Below are 12,432 nucleotides of genomic sequence, written 5' to 3' on the forward strand. Positions count from 1 at the left end.
AAAATTGGAGTTCTCATACTTCTGATTTCAAGGCTTACGTTAGAATAGTCATTATAAAACAATATCAGGACATAACAGGTGTTGGTGAGGGTCAGGACACACTGGAACCCTTGGACATGGGTATGGGGGTGTAAAAATGGTGAAGTTGCTGTGGAAAATGCTTGGTATTTCCTCAAAAGGTTAAACACAGCATCACCATATAATCTAGCAACTCTCCTAGGCATTCAGAAAAGCTGCAGACAGGAACTCAACAGTGTCCAGCCATGTTTACGGCAGCATTAGTGGTGACAGCCCAGCAAATGGATGGGTTAAATACTTACAGTGAAAACAAAGAAATGAAATCCTGTACCATGCTACAGCCTGGAGGAGTTGCAAATGGTTTATGAAAAATGAAATAAACCAGGGAAAAAGAACAAAGAAGTTATAGGAGGGACCTAAAACTGGCAAACTTACAGAGACAAAAAGTCTCTAAGAGGTGTTAAGTCCAACTCCACACAAGGAATGTGAACATATACTAATTTACACAACGGTAAAAATTTTTAAAAAAGAAGAAGAAAAGAAAAATAAAGGAAGAGAAAAACAAAACACAAAACCAGGAACTGGAGGGTTACTGTTTAACTGGAATAAAGTTTCTGTTTGAGACTGATGAAATTCTAGAAACATGATGGTAATAAATGCCCAACACTGCAAATGTACTACTGGGTCATATATTTAGAGCTGGTTACAACAGTAAATTTTATATTATGTAAATTTTGCCATAGTAAAAGTCTGCTAAAAAGCACATTCCAGCTGAGTATGGGTATGCTCACCTGTAGTCTCAGCACTCTGGAAGGCTGAGGCAGGAAGACAGCAAGATTGAGCCTAGCCTGGGCAATTTAGCTATGTAGAGAGACCCTGTTTCAAAAATAAAAACTAAGAAAGGGCTGGACATGTCACCCCATGCAAAGGCCCTGGGGTCAATCCCCAGAACTGCAGACCAAACCAATGACTTGGAGGCTTCACCCTTAGCACTGATGGGCCAATACAATATGGGGTGGGAACCTGGCACCTGTAATTTAAAAAGAGTCTCCCTATTTTCTCAGACATAGCCAGATGCAGAAGTGGGCTTTAGATCTTGCCACCTCTTTCCAAGGGACTGGCGCCAGTGTACCCTGTGAAGGACAGGTGTCTTTTGTACATCTAAGTGTATTAAGCTGAAGTGCTATTCTTAAATCTGACGTTGTCACGATTACATTGCTCTGGTGTCAAGGTGCCCACTCCTTTGTAAAATGCCGGTGATCATAGTTCAGGCTGCATTTTAAATGTCTGGGTTTGGCCAATAAAAATGAGCGATCCTCTGCCGGTCTCTCTGACATTTTAATGCTTCTTTACCTTTCAAACTCAGTCTGGGAACCATTGCTCCAGTCACCAGCCATTTAAAAATGTTGCAGTGATACATGCATATCCATAGTTACGGCTACAATTCATGATAGCTAAACCTTGGGGAAGCAGCCTGTGTGTCCATCGACAGATGTCAGATAAAATGTGGGGTGACAATGTGCAATGTGTGTACCATTGCTACCCCGACTGATGACCTTTAAAGTTTTGTTGTAGTTTTTCTTTTTTAAAATTTCTTTTTATATTTGAATAAAATGGATTTGAAAAAAATGTATTTATACACAACGGAGTACCACCCTGCCATGGAGAAGAATAACCTTAAGGCATCTCTAGGAAAAATAGATGCACCTTGGGGCCATAACGTTAAGAGAAATAAAGCAGATTCACTGACTTGCACATCACATGATATCTCTTATAGGAGAAACTCAAAATATAAATAAAGAGCAAAATAAATAGGAAGGAGGAGGCTCCTTCTCAAGTGGGAAGGGGACCCAAAGATGTGGGGTGGGGGGGTGTTAAGACGGGCTGTGTCCAGGCTTCAACTCCGAGTAGGAGTGGAAACATTACAGACTGCAAACACACACTAAAAAAATACAGTAGAGAGAAAAAGGGAGAAGAGAGAGAAAAAAGAAGAGAGAGGAAGAAGAAAAGAAAAAGACTGAGGAAGGGGGAGGGGAAGAGAAAGGGGAGGGGAGGAGGGAAGGGGGAGGGGAGGGGGGAGGGGAGAGAGAGGGGAGGGGAGGGAGGAAGGAAAGGTCCCTCCTGTTTCTTTTATTGTACCGTGAGCCACTGAGAGGGCCTCTCCTGTCTGCTTCCGAGGATCCTGGGACACAAACACTGCACGGAGGTGGAGGCTGTGCTCTGCTCAGCTAGGAGGAAGGCGAGGGCTACCGATGCTCCCCGCCAGCCCAGCCAGCCCGGCGTGTAGCTTCCGGCTTCCCGGAGGGGACGCTGTGGTCTGGGCTGGGACCTGGGAGCCCTGGCCCACCGCCCCCCGGGGCAGGTTAGTGACCCGGACAGCGCTGCTGGCATAACCTTCTTGCAGGCTCCGGGCTGAGGCTGGGACGCCAACGTTTTTGGAGGGGAAGCTCACACAACCTGTTCTGCTTCCAGGCTGCGTTTCTAAACACTCACTATACCTCTCTGTGTGGGTGCACATACGCTCTTCTCTCTGCATTGAGGCATCCACTGTGTCTAGCAAAGGGAATGAGTGGCTGTCAGTTTCTCATAACAAATAATGCTGGAAACAAACATTCTCTTTTACTTTTGTGTGTTTTGCTTTTCGTGTTTGGCGACAGGGTCTCTCTATAGAGTTCAGGCTGATCTAGAACTCACTATGTACCCCAGGCTGGCCTCGAACTCCGGGCAATCCTATCTCCACCTCCACAGGCGTGTACCACTATATCCAACTGCAGTGAACATTCTTACACCCAAATTTATGTGCATGGGTGTGTGCAGAGTTTCTAAAGAATGTATGTCTAGAAGTGGAATTTCTGGATAGAACATATACAGTTACTTTTTTGGGTCTTTTTGAGACAAGGTCTCTTATGCAGTGTAGGCTGGCCTTGAGCTCACTTTGTAGCCGACGCTGGTCGAGGCTGGTCTTGCATTCACGATTGTCCTGCCTCAGCTGAGTGCTGGGATTACAGGCATGAGCCACCACTCCCGGCTTTTTTTTTTTTTTTTTTTTTCTTTTGAGATAGGGTCTTGCTATGTAATTCAGGCTGGCCATGAACTCGAGGTGATCGTCCTGCCTCAGCTTCCCGAGTGCTGGAATTACAGACGTGCACCACCATGCCCAGCTACAGTTAAAGTTTTAATAAAGCCAAGTTTCTCTCCAAAAATTCTGTACTAATTTATATAGTCACCATTATACTCATCAACATGGGACATTATCGTTTTTAAAATACATATATTGCCAGCATCACGTACAGGAAAAAAAATTGTCATTTTAAATTATCGTCCTGATTTACCCACAGGGCTGTGCATCTTATATACCTGTTGGTACTTTGGGTTTCTAGGGAAGTTTTCTTCTTGAGGCACAAAAACAGAGAAAACGTACAAATCTTGAGTGCATTGCTCAATAAATTGATTATTTTTCCTCAAGTGAATTCTTGCTCATAACTAGCACACAGATCGAGAAAGAGAGCAGCCTTGGATCTTCTTCTGCCTCTCCAAGGAAATCACTACCCTGACCTCTGACCCCTACAGGTTAGTCATGTCTGGTTTTGGCCATTATAGTAGTGGCATCATAAATGTGGACAGCATCTGGCTCCTTTCATTCAGCATAATGTTTATGAGTCATTCATATCCTTGTGTATAGCTGTAATATATTAATTCACTTGCTTATTATAGCCCATTATGTGAATAGGCTGCAATCTATTTACTGATGGACATCTGGGTTGTTTCCAACTTTTAGCTATTAGCTGATAATGTTGCTTGAGTCTTGCGCATGCATTCAGTATACATGTGCACATATTTCTGTTGGGTATAAATCTGCCAGGAGCAGTGTTCTTTCAACTTGATCAACTGGTATTTGTGAATTCTCTGTAAAAATTCTTCACATATTTATTGTTAAGTGGCTTGCGTTTTCCTGAGTTTTGTTTTTATTTTTAAGACAGAGTCTCACTGTGTAGTCCAGGCTGGCCTTGAACTCATGGTGGTCCTCCTGCCTCAGCCTCCTGAGTGCTGGGATTACAGGCATATGCCAGTACGCCTGGCTGTATTTTACTGTTGATTTGCGTGGGTTTCACTTACTGTGGGTATGAATTCTGTTGTATTTGCTGGAAATATTTCCTCTCCGTCTTTGTTTACAGTGCCTTTTATTTTACAGTTTAAAATTTCTGTGTAGTCAAATCTGTAACTCATTTCCCATATGCTTTCTGGGTTTTATATCTCACTATCTCAAATTATAAAATATTCTCTTAGGTTTCCTTCTAGGATTCATTTTATTATAATTTTCACATTAGGCTTTCTAATTAGTTTGGAATCTATTTGTGAGGATGAGCAGTAGAAGCTAATTATCTAACACTCAGGGGATAAATAAAATTAAACCATTTGCTACATAGACCTTTAATATTTATTTTTAAAAATCTCAAGATAGATAACAACATCAAAGACCTAAGAAACTGTCACATTTTAAAATTTTATTTATTTTTACTTTAGAATAGTCTCCCCTAAGTTAAGCTTGAGTTAGATTCCAAGGGACTCAAATGTTCTAATTTGGTGCAAACGACTGAAATAGAGTGTGTGAACAGTCAGTGGCTATTTATTCACTTAGTATGCACTTATGTAATTTAAAGCATAGGACTTGAGGATTTCTGTGTCTGATAGGACCCTCAGGTAGCCTGGCTACAGGGGATCTGGGCTCTCAGGTCAGGGAAACTACCGAGGCCCTTTCCCTCTCCAAACTCCAGCTGCCCTAATCCGAGCAGCAGAGAACCTGTCTTCTCTTCCCATCCCCAGGACAGAGAGAGAGAGAACAGGTGTGAGCTCACAAATCCTGTGGTTGGCTTTGCTCCTAACATGACTGCCTTATGCAAGGCTGCCCACTTGAGGGAACCTTCTAGAGGCCAGCTGGTGGTCAGGTCACAGAAGGAAGCAGCTTGTTTGAATCCAGCGTCTTTTCCCCTTGGTGTGAAATGCACCATGCCCAGTCATGCCTGCTCCCCACTTGCTTGCAGTGTGTTGGGGGCTTTTTTCTCTCCACCACCTCCCCCTCCTTCACACGCTTTGGTGAACGCAGATGTCTTGTTACTTAGTTAACAGGTTGTAGGGCTATGGCTTATGTCAGGGTGAGGAGAAGAAACATCCTGCTCAGCTTAACAAAGAGCTCGGTGGAGGCTGGATCGCTGAATGTGCAACTGTGTGAGCTGCTTTTCTTGGAAATTGCTCTGTTGGCCAGGCTCCAGATACATAATCAAAGTGGCCTGAAATCGCTAGTTCTGGCGCTTGCATTCTTAGCTTCACATTTGAAGGATTTGCCCGGTGCTTGTTCTCAAAGCAGGGAATTCTCTACTGTTTTGTCACACCACATGACTCTGCCTGTGTGCATATGTGTGCGTGTGTGTGTTCCCGAGTGTGCTGTGTGGTACGTGGGGTTGTCTGCACGGAATGTCTTACAGCAGAACTGTTTATACCTGCAGACAGGCTGTGATTAAAGAGCACAAAGTGTTACAGAGTTTCTTTGATTTCAGGAATGCCTCTCTGGATTTGGGGTGTATGTATTGGAGACATGTGCCAGAGATCCTGTACAGAAGAGAGTGACCACTCTGTTGTCCTCGCAGGATTCTATGTCAGAGATATCTGAGGATAATCTGCCTAGCACAAGTCAGGGAGCCATTTTGGGGAGAACAGGTGTATGTGACCAGGCATTGGGGAAGTGAAGACCTACGCTTTGAGGAAGTGAGGTTTGAAGTCGTCAAGCAGTTATTTATATCTGAGCGGTGTGTATCGAAAGCCTTTCATTCCGCCACCGTCACAAAACTGGTTTGCTGCAGAGGAAGGGCGTGTGCTTGGCCTTGTTAAATATCTGCTGTACTCAGAACTTCTGATATGGTTCCAGTTTCTGGTAACTTGTACCCAGACTCTGCCATGGTAAAGTGGGTGCTTATGTACTCCACCCTTGGCCTGCTTTGTGGACGAAATGGCTCACATCTGATTGGTTGCTTGTGACTTGATTTTGTTTCTTTTCCCAGGATACCACCCCCATGGGAGCACCCCCAAACCCTGGGTTGGAAGGCAGCTTCTAGTGATTTTTAAGCTCAAAATGAGCACATTAGACTCTAATCACTCCAGAGAAACGCAGTAGGAACTACTGGATCTTCTGTCATGATGAATGAAGTCTCCAGTAACCAGCTTCTGTTTTTATAGCACATGGGTTCTAATGGTTCTCCCCCACCCCCAGACTCTTTTGGTTATGGGAAATGAGTGTGTTTTGGGACAAACATGTCAGAATTATGAGGGAGAAACTTGGCAGTGGAACAAACTATGGGCTGTGCTTGACAGCACTTGAGAAACAATACATCTCAGATTCCTCTCAGACAGCCCTTAGTTTCTGGTCCAAAATTATGAGTCAGAAGCCACAGAAAGGGAAGAACCACCACAGCCCCCCGAGGGGCCTCCCAGCTGGTCATCTCTAGGAAGCCAGCAGAGACCATCTCTGCACAGAAAAGGGAGAATGTAATCCTGCTCCAGCTCCTGCTTAGGATGATACTGAAAAGAAAGAACTTGTGGCCTGAATTATGAGAAGACCAGGAAATAGATGTCCAAAAAAGCAGCGTCCCCATCATGAGAAAGCAGGAGGGAAAGACAAGATGGCGGGAGACCCGAGCTTGTCTGTGTGAGCGTTTAGATTTTCCTGGATTTGCCTAATCCTAGTCTTCAGGAGTTTGCCTTTGACAAGGGTAAACACAGTTTAATAGTGAGGCGATGAGAGTCCACATAATTAAAACTTGTTGAGTTGAACAGGAAACATTCAAGGGAAAGCTGCAGGTACCCATGAGCAGGGGTGAAACTGGGAGGACCTTGACAAGTCTGCTCCTTCTGCCCCAAGGGCAGTGTCCTGGCACAGAGCCACCAACGACAGCAGAGGAAACAGACGGCTCATAAAAAAGTAAGAGCAGCTCGGAAAGCTTCCGAACTTATTAACATGGTGCTGGCCCTGAGGAGTGTGAAGGGCAGCTGGGCTTCTTGCATTTTAGTTTACTGAGGTGGAGGCCATCTCACCATGTCTTCTTCCTCTCTCTCCGAAATTTATTCAGGGCATGGCATTGCTAAGACTACGGCTGTCTTAGGATTTATTTTAGCATGGGTCTGTTCTCAGCTCCCTGCCACATTTCACCACGCAAAGTAAAGAAAGAAAGCTCCCAAATCAATGAGAAAAAGAAAAGCCAGTATTTTCTGAAATCCCGGTTTGCACTGCGATTGCTATTCTTCCTGAAGGGAGGAACGTGACTCCTTTCTCCTCGGATCCTGTGTTCTCCTGGTTCCCAGCCTGCTCACACCAGAGGAGCAGCCAGCTGCGGTGATGAATGGGAGGCGAGCCCAGCTCTGGCTCTGTCGTAAGTTTATTGAAAACCAGAGTGGAGATGAGTGGGTGTGTGACTCACCCCAACCCATAGCAAGACATGAGCCAGGCTGTGAGAGAAAAAGAAACAACGAGCTGATGGAAAATTAATCTCATTAGGGAGATTTGTTTGTGGTGACATTTTAAATGAGCCTGAAAATGAGTAAGGTATTGACAGATGGAAAAGGGTGTCACTTGTACTACTATGGTGTTACATCAGACAAGGCATCTATCTAATAATATCATGGAGCTCTTTCAAGAGCCAGTCTCAGGGGCCCTTCTGCCGGCAGGGGAACTCCCCTACCCCTTCATCCCCCTCCTCCATTGCCAGCAGGACTGAGGGAGGTTAGTCTTGCTGAAGTCTCCCAGGTAAGTGTGACCCAAACTGGCCAATAAGAGAACCACATGATTGGTTCAGAGGTAGGCATGATACACAGGCTGACCAATAAGAGCACTATACTTCCTTAGCACAGTGATTGGTTCAGGAGTAAGCATGTGACCCAGACTGGCCAATAAGAGAATCATGCTTCCTCAGACAGGTGATTGGCTCAGGAGAAGTCATGTGACCCAAATTGAACTAATCCTGGAGTTAATGGGGCAATTATTGGAAAAAAAGGCAGCCTCTTTCTGTTGGTGGAGACCCTGAAAAACTCCCCAATGCTTCATTTGTGCAACTTGTTCTAGTTGTGTCTAAAACTGTATGATTGAACATTTTAGTCACTCTAGTCAGTAAATTTCAATTATTTTATTATTAATTGATTCATTTGCTGGTGGTAGAGTTTGTGCTCAGGGGTGCTACGGAGCACCATCTCCAGTTATGTTGAGACAGAGCCTCACTAAATTACCCAGACTGGCCTTGAACTTGGGGTTTTCCAAGCATATATCTGGCATTTAAAATGTCTTTTTGCACTATTTGTGCTTTTCACTTGTATAAAAAATATCCTAAGCGATGCAAAAATCTTCAGTAATTTGCTGTGCAGACAAAGCTGTGGTGAGTAAGAGGGGCTGCAGATTCACAGAACATATTCATAGTTAAAGACTTCCTGCTGGTAACACCTTCAGGTCAGCACCCTGGGGCCCCAGTGACTAAAGCATTAAGGCTTTACTCTTAAGCTCTCTGGAATGAGGTGTTTCACCGATCTGGTTGACTGCTGTGTGCTGGATATTTTTCCATGAATCAGAAATGAAATATGCAGCGCTACAGCCACAAAGGAATGAAAACAGTTCATTTTCTTTTTGTGTCTCTCCAGGATTTGTTTTCTCTGTGTCACACAGTAAAAGTGAAGAATCGTAATGATAGTCCCATTTGGGTTTATTGACCATCGAATAGACTATTGAGAAGATGCATTAATGAAGAAATAAATTCATTGCAGAATTGCAGACAGAGTGGAACAACTATCATTACCAGTAGATTTTCTGTCCCTTCAGGGAAAACTTGGATGTTTGAATTAAGTTGGAAGCAAAAGAATTGCCATTACTTTCACAGAGTGCAAAGTCTCTGGTACTAAAGACAAAATTTGCTTACATTCTGTCTTAATTCCATCAACTTGTGAAGCTAAGTCCTAGTCTTGGTTTTATAGGCAGAGCATGTGGCAGATATAACCAGTTGCTAGCCAACATCCCCCGTCTTTATCCCCCACCAAGTGCCAGCTGCACACAGGCACTGCTTCTGGGGTCCAAGCCTACGTAGGCTTCCCAGGCAACTGCTGCTGACTCTCCTGCAACTGTGGATGTCTCTGTGGTGGGTGCGGCCCTGGCCAGTGAGACTCCAATGGAAATTTCTGGGACTTCTGGAAAAGAATTGCTTTCCAAGGTTGGCACTTTCATCTTTGTTCCCTCCCTTCTCCTTGCTGTGCACCTGGTGGCAAAGTGGCCTGGAGACAACTAAAGAGGAAAGTCATATTCTGAGGGAGCTGCACAGGAAGACAGAAGGAACCCTGGAGGCTGCTGATGTCATAAAGCCACTGCGTCTCCCCAGGACACCTTCACAGCATTATGTGAAAGACTTGTAAGCCATGGTTTCATTAATCCAGGCAGGCTGAGTTTCTGTGACAGACAAATGAATGCTGCCTCCACTAAGATAGGGGAAACTGAGCTGAAGTTTGAGTGACTTAGGTTTCCATATAAAGTGATGTTTCAAAGCTGAGTAAGACATAGTACCCACCCGTGAAGACTCCAGAGCTGAGTTTGGGAGGTAGCTATATAAAGAAACAATTCTAACAACATCAGTATAATGACAGTGATTTGCATAGGGGTTCGTGGATGCCTCGGGAGGGGAAATAAAAAGAAGTGACACAAAAGTGGAACTGAAGTTAAGCAGGCAAAAACCAGAGGTGGGAAAACAACTGATAGCTGGAGTCAGTGTACCAAAGTGAGACCCAGCATAGCACACATGGGGGGCCCAGTGCAGGTCTGAGTTGTTGGAGCGTAAAGCAGAAGGTAGGCAGTGGTGGGAGACACATTTGAGGTCTTTCATTTAGCTATTGCTACAGTACAAGTTACCCCCATAACTAAGCACACCCAAAATAACTACTTTCCATTATTTCCCAGAATCCTACAGTCTGAGCTGAGTGCTGCTGAATGGTTCTTCTGTTCATGTAGTGTCTGTTGGAGTGGAAATACCCAAGAAAACTTTACTCCTGTATTTGGTGCCTCCCGCTGGGATATCAGGAATAGCCGACCGCCTGGGCATCTCTCCTTCCAAGTAGCCACTCTGTGTGGACAGCTTGAGCCTCTTCATAGGAGGGTGATCCCAAGATATTTGACTTTTTAAATGGTGGGTGGCTTTCTGTGGAGAGAAAGAGGGTGTTGCCAGTGAATTTAAGATCCAGGTCGTGAAGTACCAGAAACACTAATTCCTCTGACTTCCAACCTGCTTGCTGTTAATCAAAGCAGATCACAGGTCAGCCTGGAGTCAGGAGAGAACAAATAGCTTCTGCCTCTTGGTGGGAAGCCCAGTATGCACATATATGGAGAGAAGAGTTAGCAGGGGCTTTCTTTGGAGTCTACCTACCACAGAGGTAAGAAGCGGGGAGAAGAAAAAAGACATCTGTGGGTTGGTATGAACACCAGACTTGGGAGTTTGCCCGACTTCAGCTTGGGAATCGGAGAGAAGGATGGATCTCAGGCTGCAGAACAGGCAGGATAGGCACAGCCAGGCAGAGGAAAGGCTGGGGTTTGCTTCTCCAAATCCCCTTTGGTTTCCGTGGGGCAAGGACTGGTTACAGAGCTTCCCATATGTCACAGAAGATAGTTTAGCTGAGAATCAGAGAACCCTACTCAGGGCCCATTATGGTGAAGGACAAAGTGAGTCCATAGCAAAGGTTAGATGGGTCTCTCAGGCCATGCGCTGGATGAGAGACTGACAGAGAATCTCTGGAATCAGTCCAGGCTGAGTCTGCCTGGGGGAATCATTTTACTGAGCCCCCGTTAAGCCAAAGTACCAAGAATCTCTCAGCCACCCTGCCACAGAGATCAGCAAGGGTCTAGAAAGCTTGGTGTGGACTCCAGAGGTTTATCTCTTAACTCTCCCACCCCACCACAAAGTCACAAACGACAACACGTTGCTTGCGTAATGACTTCCCATCCGCCATCTTGGAGAACTGGAAGGGACCAGAGATAACTGGAGAGTCTAAGAATGGGTCTCATGGAAATCCCTGGACAGCACTGGAATTGACTCCACAAGAGAGATGCCAGGAAGGACAAGTGAATTGTAATGAAATAAAAAATCCGTGTTAGGTAAATTAAAAGAATTTTGAATAATGGCACCCTAGGGAATGGCAGTTACTTCTCCAGGAGAGAAGGGGATGTAGAGCCTGCAGAGAACCTCCCTGTTCAGCTGGGCCTTTATTTCTGCAGTTAGGGCTCGGCTAGATAGGTGTTGTTGTGTCCTTGGTGCCTTTCTGTGTGTTATAAAACAGTTCCTAATGTAATTGTTTAAAGCATTTATTTCTGAATAGATTTGTGGGTCCCCGGTGCCAAGTTTAGGTCATGGCCTGTTTGGGGGTGGGGGTGGGAACAGAGGATGAGGCTTGAGAGAAGACTAAGATTTACCTGTTAGAAAAATTACCTGTTTGGCTTTGAGCAGAGGCAGCGCAGACGTAAGGGAGTTGCCACATGTGTCCAGCGAGAGGGGACCATGGCACCCTGGTGTAGTTGGGTTGGTTTGGAAGTGAAGTTGGGGAGCTTGGTGGATTCACAAGATATGGGGGTGGGCAAGGCTTCTGGTTGGGTGAGGGGATGGGTGGAGGGTGTTGTAGGGGGAACGGCACAGAGTTCGGTGAGGACAGGTTGGGCTGGAGGTGCCTGGGGGACAAGATGACCGGTGAGTGGGGGGTACATGAATGCAGACTCCAGGGTGGATGCTTGCACACCTTAGCACTGATGCAAACTGAAGCTGGAGAAGGAGGAGGGGCACCTGAGGGACACTGGGGTGGGCAGCAGAAAAGAGAACCATGGGCCTCCCGGGGCGCAGCGTCCTCTCGGCCTGAGGCGGGAAGCTCTCAGTTACTTTCCTGACAGCCCTCACAGTCTCCTGGAGAAGCAGAGCCCATCTCTGCAGAGGGCGGTTCTCCCCCCTCCACTGAGGCCCTGCTGGGGAGCAGGAGGCTCTGTGTGACCTAAGCCTCTCCCCTCAGATCCGCCCTGATGAAGGCCACACCGGGTCCTTCTCCGAGGGTGAGCTGAGGTCTCCCAGGGAGACAAGGACAGCGGGAGGCCAGGAGCTGCTGAGGGGCAGTCAGGGGCCCATGGGTGCTCTGCTTCCTGGCCACTGGGTGCTCCCCTCCTTTGGGCACCAGGCCTCCTTGAGATTGGTGGCTGACCTTCCCTGTGTGTTCTGGTGGCCCAGCCACAGGGCTTTGGGTTTGGATTTCCAAATGAGGGCTCTTTGGAAACCTCGTAGCCCCTCGCTAGCCCTCTGCTGGCATTTCTCTCCCCTCGTCCCTGCCCTTAATTTCCTTCAGGTGTTTGCTGGCAATAACAGGAGC

The 12,432-nt window shown here is 46.0% G+C and overlaps 1 long non-coding RNA gene across 2 annotated transcripts; it reads left to right on the plus strand.

The window, feature by feature from the left end:
• The first annotated feature begins 2,165 nt into the window (after positions 1-2,165).
• LOC134475733 (uncharacterized) lies at positions 2,166-11,393 on the plus strand. Of its 2 annotated transcripts, none has more exons than XR_010046955.1 (3): positions 2,166-2,380; positions 3,506-3,588; positions 8,695-11,392. It is a non-coding gene; the product is annotated as an uncharacterized LOC134475733 (long non-coding RNA). The 2 variants fall into 2 exon arrangements; XR_010046954.1 differs by lacking the exons at positions 2,166-2,380; positions 3,506-3,588 and adding exons at positions 3,604-6,991; positions 7,140-7,439 and having other exon boundaries at positions 8,695-11,393.
• Positions 11,394-12,432: the final 1,039 nt, after the last annotated feature.

Source organism: Cavia porcellus, unplaced genomic scaffold (genome assembly GCF_034190915.1).
Source record: "Cavia porcellus strain 051 isolate PalLab524CR breed Dunkin Hartley unplaced genomic scaffold, mCavPor4.1 scaffold_1, whole genome shotgun sequence".
Taxonomy (NCBI): domain Eukaryota; kingdom Metazoa; phylum Chordata; class Mammalia; order Rodentia; family Caviidae; genus Cavia; species Cavia porcellus.